The sequence below is a fragment of the Periplaneta americana genome, chromosome 2 (genome assembly GCF_040183065.1).
Source record: "Periplaneta americana isolate PAMFEO1 chromosome 2, P.americana_PAMFEO1_priV1, whole genome shotgun sequence".
Classification (NCBI taxonomy): Eukaryota; Metazoa; Arthropoda; class Insecta; order Blattodea; family Blattidae; genus Periplaneta; species Periplaneta americana.
Window position 1 is genome coordinate 193,627,503 of NC_091118.1, and position 14,265 is coordinate 193,641,767.

At 31.5% G+C, this 14,265-nt stretch overlaps 1 protein-coding gene across 5 annotated transcripts in view; it reads right to left on the reverse strand.

The window, feature by feature from the left end:
* Positions 1–7,699: 7,699 nt before the first annotated feature.
* Positions 7,700–14,265, reverse strand: part of Pld (Phospholipase D) — a 151,859-nt gene continuing 145,293 nt past the window's right edge. For all 5 annotated transcript variants that reach the window (XM_069819218.1, XM_069819219.1, XM_069819221.1 and 2 more), the window contains exon 24: positions 7,700–13,826. The gene's annotated coding sequence lies outside the window, so the exon portion shown is untranslated. The remainder of the gene's footprint in view (positions 13,827–14,265) is intronic.

Sequence of the window (14,265 nt, forward strand, 5' to 3'; positions counted from 1 at the left end):
TTATAAAATAGGTACTAACAATGTCAATGATGAAATTAACGTGTTATTTTACGCTATACTTTACAATATCTACTGCATAAGTACTTATGTACGAAGATTGTGCAAATTAAAAATAATTAAGACATGAAGAGTTCGCGGGAAAAACGATGAATGTCACAGTTTATGTTAAGGTTGATGTCATTATCTAATTCAATGGATCACTACGAAATTTAATGTTGTTTTTATGAAAAAATGGTAAAAATAATTATCACCACGAATACAGTAATCCTTTCCTTTATTTTTTATAGAAACAACACTACATCTTGCAATTATAGACCCAATTAGATCATTATCTAATCCTTAACAGAAATGTGACATTCATCGTTTTTCCAGCGAACTCTTCACACGTTTTTCATTGATGGCACATGTCCCCTGGACCAGAAATATATAATTCAATAAAGCAATAACGACATAATAGTTTACGCGGTATTCTGAAGTCGTTCCTTACTCTACATTGTTTTGTTGTTTAGTCATCTGACCGAAGACAGGTTTGAACCTCGTGACACCAATAACTTAGGGCAGAAATTTGATCCGAACAACGTAACTTTTGAAAATGCCTTTTCAGAACGAAAAGTTACATTTGTTCCGATCAAATTTCTGCACATTTAAAGGGCAAAACTAAAATTATTTCAATCATTTATTATCATAATATACTGCTTTCTTAAATTGACTGACCGTATAGAGAATTAAATTAATGGTATTCCCAAAACACACTATGCAATGTTTCATATAAAACAATTTTTTATCTCGAAAAGGAAGGAAAAAGGAGCAAAATAGTATTAAACTTTTTTGTTTGAAATATCTCAAAGAATAACCTCCTGAAATTAATGGCATTATTTACGGTTCATCCTGTATATATCATAATCATTAAATCAACGTTATTGTCATCGTAGTCGTCAACTACGAATTAGTCCTTAATAGGCCTGGTTCGACCTAGTCAAATGTCTTTCCTTTCCGTCTGTAACATTCTGGTTTGTACTGTTATTATTTAGGCGTTCTCGTTTTTGTCCATTCTTAAAACGTGTCAGATGCAATAATTTTTGTATTTTCAGATTTTACTAATAACTGCCTCTACTTTAAATTCTTTTACAATTTCCTCATTTCTCTTCTGCTTTAAAATGGTGTGTACAACGGTGTTTTTATTAAGCTCATGTCAACTGGTTTCAGTCTTTTGTTATCAACAGACTGTGGAGGATTAGTGAATGCCATACCTTGGTTTTAGGATAATGTAATTTATGAAATTAATAAACCTTCAGCTTTCTAGGACCTTCGTCCAACGCCAATCTGTCCACAGATAATAGGTCCATAATTATTTGGCCACAAAAATCTCGTTTATAATTTTTGCTCTCATATATTTTTGCATTTTTAAGTTATGTCGAGTGAAACGAATTCTACCCACATTTGGTCCGCAGGCATTTAAAATATCTGATCCACTAATATGTCTATTTTTCGTTCAATTTTTCGCGTACATTCGCCGATCGAAAGTAAGATAAAATCACTGTTCACAATTGTCTCTCTCTTTAGAAATGATAGTTTCGTAACAATAAAGTTTGGAACAATATTCCTCTTATTAGCGATGCGTTTCTATGGAAAATGTTAATACAAAATTTTAGTTATTGAATTCTTTATGCAGTATTCGATTAAGATATAAGTTTTGAATCAACGCTAAATTGAACAAACAGGCACCATTAACAATGTTAATCTGTTCTTGAACCATCAGTTAAAAGGACAGCCAAACAGAGCGACTGATTGGGAAGATCTGGTAATGGTGTACAATTTTTCTTGGTGTATTTCATTTCCATAATAGGGAATACATGTTGTACATAAAAAAGTTAGTGTAGGCCTAAGTAACATTAACGCAAAGGTCGGTGATTTAATAATATAGGCATAATTTTCAGAGGACAGAATAACTATGTGGACATGAAATAATGGTAACAGATGAAGGGTCCATGAAAATATCGTAAAACTAAAGAAAGGTAGGTGGAAATTTTAAGGAGTTAGGTACAGCTTACAGCAGTAAAATTTTTGGAAATATTCAATATTTGTTTCCTCCGTTACTGTATCTTGTACAATAATGGAAATTAGTATGTGTAAAACACTGTCCTTCTGCTACACGAAAAAAATATTTTTACGATTTAAAAAAATTATTTACATTTTTTATTTTCAAAATTCAGTTCACTGTGCAGTGATGAAGCGTTTCCCACATAACTAAAAAACTATCCAACATTCTGTGATGAAATTTCTAGTGTGTATTAATGCACGTCATATCTACAATATGATGCAAGATTATTTCTGTATCTTTGATAGATTGTCTGATAAAAAATAAATTCATTTTACGAAATGATCAAATATCAGTACTTTCTTCTAACAAAAAATAAAGAAAATATTACTTATTAAGGAATGTAGTTGAAAGAGCATGATATTGTAAACATGAGTTTCAGCAATGAAATAAAAGAGAGAGAACATGAAAAAGTTAACAAGTTTATGAGTTATGAGGGAAACGCTTCATCACTACACAGTGAACTGCACATTTTGAATTTTGAATAAAAAATATATAAATAATTTTTTTTAAATCGTAAAAATATTTTTTTTTTTCATATAGCAGGACAAAAGGCTATTATCATAGATCCAACTATACGCATGGAGAGAGATCTAAACCAAGCTCATCAGGTTGATCATGAAAAGAGGGCCATTTATGAACCTTGTATTCCCTACCTTAGTGCCCAGTATAACATCCCTCTCTTCAATTGGTCAGTGACAGGTTTATTTTTTGGTGCTCGGAGTTCTTTACCAAAATTTACATATCATTATTTAAAACAATTATCAATATCATCTTTTGAAATTCAAAAAATCATCTCGCAAATTCTCAAAGATTCCCTGCAGATTATACCATTTCATTTATACCACTCAGAAGGCCTTAATTAAGGATATGCTAATTTTAAATAAAATCTTTTTTTATCAGTATAATTTAGTCATCTTCTAAGATTTTATTTTACAATTGATAATCAATGGTGCTTAATTATTACACTTTATTTTTATGACACTATTCATATTTAATTAATTGTATTTGTTTGCTATTATTTCCGGATCCTCGTGGTCATCCTTAATTAAGGCTGGATGAGTTTTTCTCTCTCTCTCACATACCAATTTTCATTATTGTACAAGATATAATAATACAGGAAAAAAATGTTGAATATTTCCAAAAATTTTACTGCTGTAAGCTGTACCTAACCCCTTAAGTGCACAAAATATGCAGATAAACAAAATGGTACTGGAAGAACTGTATGTGGGCTTATCGTCTAGAAATCTGCAGGACAAGAAAGTCTTGGGAATATAAAAAATGTTATGTAGCTATTTTTCTTCCCTCTATGTAATGCTGAACTCATATCAGTAAGGAAAGTTCAAGTAAGCTTCTTGAAGTTAAATACTGGGCATTGAGTCAGCAAGTCTTCAAGCGACTGTTTAATTCCTTCTCACTTAAAAAAGTGGCGAGTTTACTGGCCATTTATCTTTAAAAATTTACAGTAAGACATAAACTTGTTCTAAGAAAGCACAAAGCTCTGATCCACGTGTCCCTGGTATGCTAATCTATCACGCAAAGTTGGAAAGTATTGTTTATTTGTTGTTTTACAGGTTTGTTATATAGTTAATTACTGTCTCTACTAGCAATATCCAATACTCTAATGGGAAAATACTTTTCGGTTACCGTATGAACAGTAATAACAATCTAGATATTATAAAATTACGTAAAGTAAGCTCACCTATCTTTAAATTGTCGAGATGTCTAATGTCTACAAGGTCAGCCTGTACTAAAATGTCTTTGCACATTAGTCAAGTATAATGCTTTATCGCACTCAGTTACCAGGTAATAGGGTATCTACACAAGGTACTGTATTTCTTTCCTTCTGTCACTAACGTAAGTGTGTTATTGGACTTACGTATATAACAATGCTAGTCTTATCTAAGAACTAGGAAACAACGTAATAATTCATGTCTTATTTCGTAAGAATTTTTTAAAAACAATTATACGTATATTTCTCTTCTAAATGTCTAGCAAGCTGCTGTCCATTTACAATATAACACAGACAGTAAGCTGCCAGCTTCTACACTACCACCAACATCACACAAAATAAATACCAGAGTAATACATATTTCATTGTTGAGCTTAATTTACAAAATACATTGCTCTAACGAATAATATATACACGCTCACAGAACAAAGATGGCAAATCGTCAATGTTTCCTGAGAAGACAGCTTGAAAAAAATAATTATTTTTTAATAAACATAATAATTGTATTATTTTTATTAGTTTCGAACATGTATTTTGTGGAGAGGCGATTATATTATTATTACTTTCTTTCTGCCAGAGAAGGCGATTTATTTTTGTTTGTTTTATTACTTTTGAACACGATAGGTTTTTGTTTATAACAGAAGAACAGCAGTACTAGGAGAAATAAACAAACATTGTTAAAATGAGTTCAAACGAGGATTCAGATATTGAAAATATTGCAGATTCTGCAATTTAATGTTTAGCATCATCGAAATCCTGAGTAAAATATGAAGTGGAATAAAAATAATGTTTGTAATAAATGAAATCAATTCCATTTACTTCATTTAATGTGTGATTCACACACACACACACACACAATCAGTTAGCTAATAGTAGTATCATTACATAACTAATTGCGAAACAGAAGTATCATTATCTAACTAGTTGCGTAATCAATGTCTTTACAACATTTTTATTAGTTATGTAAAGTTCACATTACACAAAGTAAATAACAATATATGACATAACGTTCTATTTGATTATGCATTATCAACCTTTTGCTAATAATATATTATGAAAATAGTTTATAATTTTATTACTTCATTGCATGAGTCAATCTTTACAACGAAGTGTGTTTCCTAATTTTGACAAATGCAATAATTGCACGACATATCAACGTGATTCGTACGTTATTTTGTCTTATACGACAGCATTACAATTAATAAATAAATAACGTTAGACTTGTAATTATGGGTAGCTTGATACATGTCTGATGAAAGAGGATGCTATGACAATAATGATGTATTAAATATTACAGCACGAAAAACCGTTACGTAATATTATTAATTTTATGGCACGTTGTCATAACAGAAGTAATGACGTTTTAGTTGGCATGGTAATATTTTACGGCACTGGCACAATAATGTAACATATCAAGAAAGATTTTCACTAACGATAAAGATTGTTTATAATGCTGATGTACGAAAAAGCATCTGTTAAACTTATTCGCCAATTTTTATAACACATGTCAATATTTTGTAAAAAAAAAAAAAAAAAAAAGTAGAGTTTATGTTTTGTATTCCGAAGAATGGAAAATATTATTTTTATTACAAGAGTTTTCAAAGCATTTCTTTGAATAAAATTGCACTACTTAAATTGGGATTCAGGTTGTTATATAATATAGGAGAGAACATAATGCGTTATAATGAACCTTTATTTTCTGTACCAGTAATAAAAAAAATCACGTATTTCTAACAATTTTTTTTTTAAATTATCTAATAGTTTCTATATAAAAATAAATCACTGGTATGATTTATTCCTTATTAATTTCTTTTTCTGTAATTGGTGAAGAATAACACAATTGAGAAAAATTATTTTTTAACTATTAAAACCACGGAATACGTCGAAAACGCCTCCAGAAAAATATTTAAAATTTTTGAAAATTTGAAGAATGTAATATAATTGTTCAAAAGAAAAATATGGTGCGTATTATCAAATTGTTTTGTCCGGACTGACATTTCTTATTTATGAAATCTATTCACAGATTACAAACTGAACATAATTATATACGTATTTCAACCACATTCTTCGACTTAAGTTAAGTGAAAAAAATTAAAATATCATATGAAGAGTTCGCGGGAAAAACGATGAATGTCACAGTTTTCTTAAGGTTGATGTCATTATCTAATTCAGTGGATCACTGCGAAATTTAATGTTGTTCTTATGAAAAATGGTAAAAAGGAGAATTATCACCACGAATACAGTAATCCTTTCCTTTATTTTCTATAGAAACAGCACTACATCTTGCAGTTATAGACTCAATTAGATCATTATCTAATCCTTAACAGAAATGTGACATTCATCGTTTTTCCCGCGAACTCTTCATACTCCAACGTGGATCTGAAAGAGAGGTTGCCTCTATCCTGCTGGCATGTTATTCTAACATTGCGAGTGTTCCCACAACGCAAATCCATTTTTTCACCTTGTAAGATAAATAGAGGCCAGCAAGGTTGGTAATTGGAAGCACTAGAAGAAAAAAGTCCGTATGAAGGACAAAGCACACTATGTAAAAACATGGCTAATTTCAACCAATTTTTACTTGAATATGCAAATGTATAATCATTAAATGCAAAAGTATAAAAACAACCACGTTTCCTCGTGGCACAGAAATATCGATAAAAGGACGAAGTGTTAAATGACATGGAGAATAATATTATAAACATTCAACGACAGTAAATGACAACTTTTCTTGCTTTTTATGCGTACAGTCTGATGGCGATAATGACGAAAATAATAATAATAATAATAAAATATTAAAATTATTATTCTTATTATTATTATTATTATTATTATTATTATTATTATTATTATTATAAATACGATAAACTCTACGTAATCTATTGAGCAAATCTCTTTTAAAAATTTGTCAAAAATAAAATAGATTAAATACGAATGAAATTAGTTAGTTCAGTCGAATAAGAGACTAGAAGGACATTAGTTCAATCCCAGGAGCCTTGTTCTTATGCCATTCAGTTGTAGCAAACAAGCTGGCAAGTAAAACAGTAACAAGTTAAAGAATTTTTACTTAGCTTGTCAAGTAATTGTTGTTTGTTAGTAAGTCTGGCATGTAAAATGGCATAATATGAGAGAACTTTGCTGTGAACAATTAAACACGTGTGATATGAAGCATTTTTACAAAAGGCGAAATAAGAGATGCAGAAGTAACTACACAATGTCTTACTCTTTAGGAATAATTCATGGAAAATCATGCTCCTACGTAACACAGATGATTATGATTCAACTGGAGAAAAAGGCACTGGTTCATCATTAATAGGACAGTTGTTTCACGAAATAAACTTCCTATTAGCATCTTATCTTATAATGCAATACAATAACATTTGCTGTAGACTAAATATTATTAAAAAATTTAACAATGATTTATTTTGATTAATATTTACAGATTAAAACTGTTATTTGGATGAACTTGCAATGCATCTGCCATTTTCGCTGTTGGTTGGACACATCCAACAGTAATATCTCGATGATATTCTATATTAGCACTGTTTACCATAAGAGAGAGAGAGAGAGAGAGAGAGAGAGAGAGAGAGAGAGAGAGAGAGAGAGAGAGAGATGACGTATTTTATCTCCATCTTGCATTTTCGGATGTGACTCGGTTATAATTTATTAATACAACTTGTAATATGTATATTGTATTATATTCTCAATATAGTTTAAGTCAGGTTTGAAACTTAAATGAAGAGAAACGTGTATTTTTTGTTATTAGTGTATTGTGCTTTTGCATTATCTTTTATCTTTAATTATAATATTTAGGCTACATCAAAATTATATAATTTTGTATAATAATAATAATAATAATAATAATAATAATAATAATAATAATGATAATAATGATAATAATAATAATAATAATAATAATAATAATAATAATAATAATAATCAATGACTTCATGCTGTTGCTATTGATATTTCATATTTCTTTCACATACTTTATAAAAACGTTAACTTGAATCTCTCATTAAATTCGTGTATTTTGAAGTTAAAATAAGCAATTATTTTACTTTTTTTTTTTTTTTTTTTTTTGTATTTCACAGAAGCAGCATTAAATCCAGACGTTTGAGATGGGCTGGGCATGTAGCACGTATGGGCGAATCCAGAAATGCAAATAGAGTGTTAGTTGGGAGGCCAGAGGGGAAAAGACCTTTGAGAAGGCCGAGACATAGATGGGAAGATAATATTAAAATGGATTTGAGGGAGGTGGGATATGATGGTAGGGACTGGATTAATCTTGCTCAGTATAGGGACCAATGGCGGGATTATGTGAGGGCGGCAATGAACTTCCGGGTTCCTTAAAAGTCAGTAAGTAAGTAAGTATTTCACAGAAGCACTTCCTTACATTTATAAGTTACAATTTCTTCACTACTACTCCAGAGATGCACAATTAAACAATAAAATAGTATATTGTGAAATTAGTTTATAAAATTATACTTTACTGTATGAATCAATGTTTAGGAATGCAGTAATTATATTAACATTATAAAAGAGTTTCATATGCTAAATTGAATTTCATTCCCGAAAAATCTCGTGAAAGCTATGAAAGAGGACACGAGAAATGTATTAAATGGTTGGATAGTAGGAAAACTAAAATAGATTTCAGAAACAGTGTTTCTGGCATACTTTATCTATCGAAATAGATCAGCAGATTAAATTTTACATTTCATTCAGTGGGTAGTTTTATTCTATTGTATCTATCAGAACAGGTTAGTTGATTAGAGTTTATATTTTTTACGTTTAATTTCAGCATTCAGAAAATTGCGTTATTGATCAATAAAATATTTACTTCCTTTTAAAACTAGTAATTTGTTTTCGTTAGTATTGACACTACGGCGTAGGACTGCTATTAATACAAACTAGTTAATGACGTAATTGTTGCTATGGCAATTTTATTGAAAACGTCTCATAAAATGTCTTTTTACGAATGATTTTGAGCAACAAAGATGTTTATAATGCTGGTGCATAAAAAACAAGTTTTACCGTACTTAATGCACTTTCGTGACAGGTGCTTTTTCATGTTTTACTCATTTTCACAAAAAATCAGTTCCTTTATCTGTTGTTAAGCTATTATTAAAAAGGTATACATGAATGACATCATTTAACATGCACTCGAATAAAAAGATGAACTTTGGTTTTCTGATTGCATACGTAATTCATTACTTAATATCCCAAAATTAAGACATCAAGCTTCATTCTTACAAACTGTAAGGTTTAAGGTGTAGTTATTAAAAAATACATAGAACTATTATACGGTATGTATATTGTAATAATTTATAATATTTTTCCATTTATGAAAATTAACATTTAAAAGCAATATAGATGTCAAAATACATTTGCTTCAGTGCAGTAACAAATATGCTTCCAGCAGGGGTCATAATCCTCTAGTAATGAGGCATTCTTGACATCCTGTTCTGGACACCAGAGTTTTCTAGTTTTCAACAAAATTCGCAACGAAAAGTATAAATATTTCTATATACAACTAATTTCTCTTGGAAAAACTTTTATTGAATGATATTGGTACCATCTCCACTATTTCTTTTTCCAAATTATTCTGTATAATAAAAAAAAAATCAGGAAGAAACTCGTCTGTCATTTCTTATGTACGTCACTGTTGTGTATGTCTGATTTCTAATTGAAAGAAATTAATTTTTTACTATGTTTTTTTATGTTTAATGTGCATCAGTTCCAGATACATTGACTCATACATAGCGGACATGAACTTTTTTTTTTGAGAAATAAAATACTGGTAAGACAAGACAAATTCAGTTGTCATTTGCTTATCACTTGTTACTTGTCATTAGGTAACAAAACCTGTGTGCCTGTCTGGCTTTTCCGTGTCACTTCCTTGACTTGTCGGTTTATGGAACGGGCCCCAGGTAAAGGAACGCCATTTTTCCTTTTAACTTCCAAATAATCCTCACAGCTGTTTCGTCTCCATCATACACTATGATCGCTTTCCAATGGCATAGGTGGCTGTATCGTGATATTAACTATTCACCTTACACAACCAAGGCAAACAGGAAATTCTTTTATCTTCTTCCTCTGCATATTCTCTAAATTGTTCTCTATGTAAACATTTAGTATTCAGAACAGGTCAATTTGCGGTGTTTTATATTCCACAGCAAAAGAACTTAAATCCATTTTCTCATGTCAGGAAAAAATTAAGCACAGTTTCGTAATAAATAGGTGTGTGATTTTATGGTGATTACTGTACCCTGATTTCGGTGATTAAAATGGTTTAATTTCGATTAATATTTCGTAAAAAAAATAAACAAGCAATTTCGCACACAACTAAAGAAACTTCAAAAATTATAAAATAACATTTTTTTTTAATTATTACTGAAACAATCCCTTTAAAGCTAACAGAAAATTGTTTGTCTAATTAATTAAATTCAGAATTCAATTTCATTCGGCTGTGAGGGGGTGACGGCACTGCTTTCTTGATCTCACAAAGGCATTTGTTTCAGGAAAGAGAAATGACCATTGTCTGCTTGTGGTGCTCTCTGGAAGTAGTTCCTGAAACTACGCATACATCATTGCCAGATGTCACACACATGTAATGCTGAACGATCAAATATGTAGAAATGTTTGTGTATACTTTATAAAGAAGAAAATTTTCACGTTTTATTTCGAAGAAAGTGTCATTTTTCGTGGAAATTTTTCATAAAATCTGTTTTTTTTTTTTTTTTTTTTAATATCGTCATTATGAAGTAACTTCGTGGATTTCTATCAATTTCGCGAAAAGTCGCGGGTATATTTCTTTTAATTCTGGATTTTCATTAAGTGATTTGAATTTTACATGCATAAAATTAAGTTTTTAACATATGAATCAGGAATTTGCAAACAGGATCAAGTCCAAAAAAGTAAATTTTAAGAAAACAACAAAAAACTTTTTGTATGGATCTGGATGTATGACAGTCCAAACATGTTGATACACAATTTAAATGTGTATATTCTATAGGACTTGGTTCCACGAGAAGTAATCCAGTAAGAGTGTATGGCGAGCCAGAAACGGGTATAAACTCAATTTGCAAGTCCATATTTTTACTTTTTCGGACTTGATTCCTTTTGCAAATTCCTAATTCATATATCGCGTATATCATTAATACGAGGGAGGTTCGAAAAGTAATGCACAACAACTTTCTGTAGGAACGTATTTAATAGATAAACAAAATGAAATAATGAAGAAAAAAGCTATAGGTTTTACCTATTTTTCAACACAGGAACCAAGTCTCTCGACACATTTTCCCCATCGTGACACCAGATTCAGTACACCTCATTCATAAAACTCAATTTTCTAGGCATATAACTACCTGCGCACGGCTGATTTCACTTCTTCATCCGAACCAAAGTGTTGGCCTCCTAGGAATTTTTTCATTGGTCAGAAGAGGCGAAACTCAGACGGTGCGAGGTCTGGACTGTAGGGTGGGTGACTGCCACCTCAATGCCTCTAACATTGGGTGGTGTTGCAGCGGTCACTGGTCGGCCAGAACGTACTTCATTCTTCGAAGAACCTGCACCACCTGGAGATGTTGCTATGGTCCAGACAATCAGCACCATAGACCTCCAACATTTTCCTGTGGATTTCACTCAGACGTTTTTGTTTTGCTCAGAAAAAACGGACTACATCTCGCTTCTCTTCACAAGTATATGATGTTAGAACACGTTCCAGCTTCACTCAGTAGTTACCGCTCGTTCCGCCAGGGTGACACCTAATTGAGCCTCTGCTGTCTGTAGCGCAAGATTCAAACTAACTATCTGCCAACTTTTAATGTCGTAACCAAAATAGTATACCGTAAAGAAATTGTTGTATGTTATTTGACGATCCTCCCTCGTATAAAAAAAATCACACCCTTAGTAATAAAAAAATTAATATCAGTAGCACGTATCTGTAGTCATCAAACCATGAAGCACAATCTCTATGAACCCAATGGTTTTCATAGCGTGTGAAAGGGATGCAAATTATTATTATTATTATTATTATTAGTTTCTTATACAGAGGATGGTGGAGTTGTGGACAAGCTTGCCTTGTATTCGAGCGAATTCGATCCCAAAGGCCAGTTAGCCTGATTTCGGTTTTCCAAGTCTCTTCAGGAAAATGCCAGAATAGTACCAGTTACAGACAGCCATGACCCGCTTTCTACCGAATTCTCACACTTCGTACCTACGTCATCAGCCATTTTATACAATAGACCAGCCATCTGTCTGGTAAGCAGCAAAGATATCGCCCTCTGACAGAAATGACCAGTAGATGTAACTGTGCGAAATGCGTGGAAACGCAAAAAAGCTTATTTTCTTTTTTTTATATATCTGTGGCAGGGAGGAAAAAGGTCTTAAGTCAATTTTTTTGTGAAAATGAGATTTTTATATGTTCTGAAAGCGGAAACAATTCTCTACAATCTGATAAAACAGTTAAAGTCAAATAAGACTCCTGACTGGATTTATAGAGCGTTACCAAATGTCCTAACTATCTTTTGAATCGAGCACACACAGAATAAAGGACTTAAGAATATTTAATACTTTATTCCTTACAAACCATCACATGTTTACTTTCCATGCTTCCCTATTAAAAAGGTCTAACTTGTATTTTAGCATTTTATTACATAATGATGCCCTTTCCTTTTAAAACTTTAAGCATCAGGGTAAACAGTCCTATAATTGTTTAAGACCCATTTTGCATTCCTAGTAATTTACATTTCTCATTTATTTTGACATGAAAAAGGTCTTATGTTTAACAGTCCCTTCTACTCAGTGTGGCTTCTAGTCTTAAAAGGGCTTAAGTGTGGCTATTTTTTTTAAATAATCAAGAAAATTGTTAAATGAGCAACATTATCTATTTTAGAAGAAATATAAACAAATAATATCCAGGAAAAACCTCTTAATTAAAAGAACTCTATAATTGACACCAATTTCAATCTTTCTACTGCTTTCCTGAAAAGTATAAAATTTTTACTTAAGACCTTTTTCCTCCCGACCACAGATATATAAAAGGAAATATTCATTGCCATTCCTACTCAAAAACAATTAATATTACGGAAATTACCAGTTTTTAAGGTTGCACTACAATGCACATTTGAATGACATGTAACTCTTTTTTTTTTTCCGTGAGGGTAAAAAAGTTATTATCTATGTGAAAATCTAATATTGTGCCTCTAACATAAAAATAAAAATACCGCATTTTATATACGGCATTGTTGTTCTAATAAAATGAACAGCAAACAAGGGATGACAACTCTTGCTTCAATCCACAACAATGTAGATAAAATGTGTAAACTGTTTTCTTTAGGTTAAATAAAAAGTTTGGCTCAAGTAATAAACAGTGCGGTTAAAATACTACGACACTAAGCTTTATAATAAATAATTACGTATATAAAACTCTAGAAACAATTTACGCAATTTACGCAAGGTACTGTATCTAAACAAACTTTAAAAAGTTCTCGTATAAAAATGCTTGCCTTCCACAAGATAAATATCACTGTCAAACTATTATTATACTAAATTTCTGTGATTGCAGCAATGTATCACTGAAATCAATGCATTATAAAAAATAATCAAACTCAGCTCAAAGACTGGCTTTAGCACATTGATTTCAAGCTCTTTGCCCTCTTCTCATCCATGTTGAACTACGCGTTCTCTACTATTTCTGACAAAAAATGGAAGCCCTTGAGATTTGTATCAAGCTGTCTACTCGGGATGCTGCACAGAGGAACTATGAGTCATGGACACACTCTAACAATAAATAAAACAGACAAAAAATAAAACACTGCAGGCCTGGCACAATAAAACTACTCGGCAAGATGGCATAATACTATGTTCAGTTATTGTTTTTGACCCGTAAATACGAATTGAACACTGAGCATTCGAAATGCACTTGCTTTCTTCTTCACGTCCAGGCATTATTAACGTGGGGCATGTCCCACGGACTAGTTGTATCAGCAACGTTTCCTGCAAGAGAAAGAACAAGAATTAAGGCACATTCACAATGAAAATTAAACATAACGTAAGCGTTAACCTTAAGAATATAAACGTTACGGTAAAATCAAGATCATTCACGATGGGAAAATATACATAACAGCAAACATTCTTGGTAACCATGGAAATATAACAACGACGCTATGTCCTCATATTCTGTCGTATACTTCAGCGCTCCACGATTGTGTTCTGTTTGCAAATCACGTAAGCATAAGCATGAAAGTTTGGAGTTTGCAAACTTCCATGTTAACGTCTTACGGTAATGTTTATGTCAATGCTTATGTGAATCATTGTGAATGATCCCATTTGGTAGCCTGGGCGCAAACTTCTGTGTTTATGTTGCGGTTATGTTTAATTTTCATTGTTGTTGTAGTTTTCTAATGCCAGGCGTTTGACAAAGTCATTTGACCTC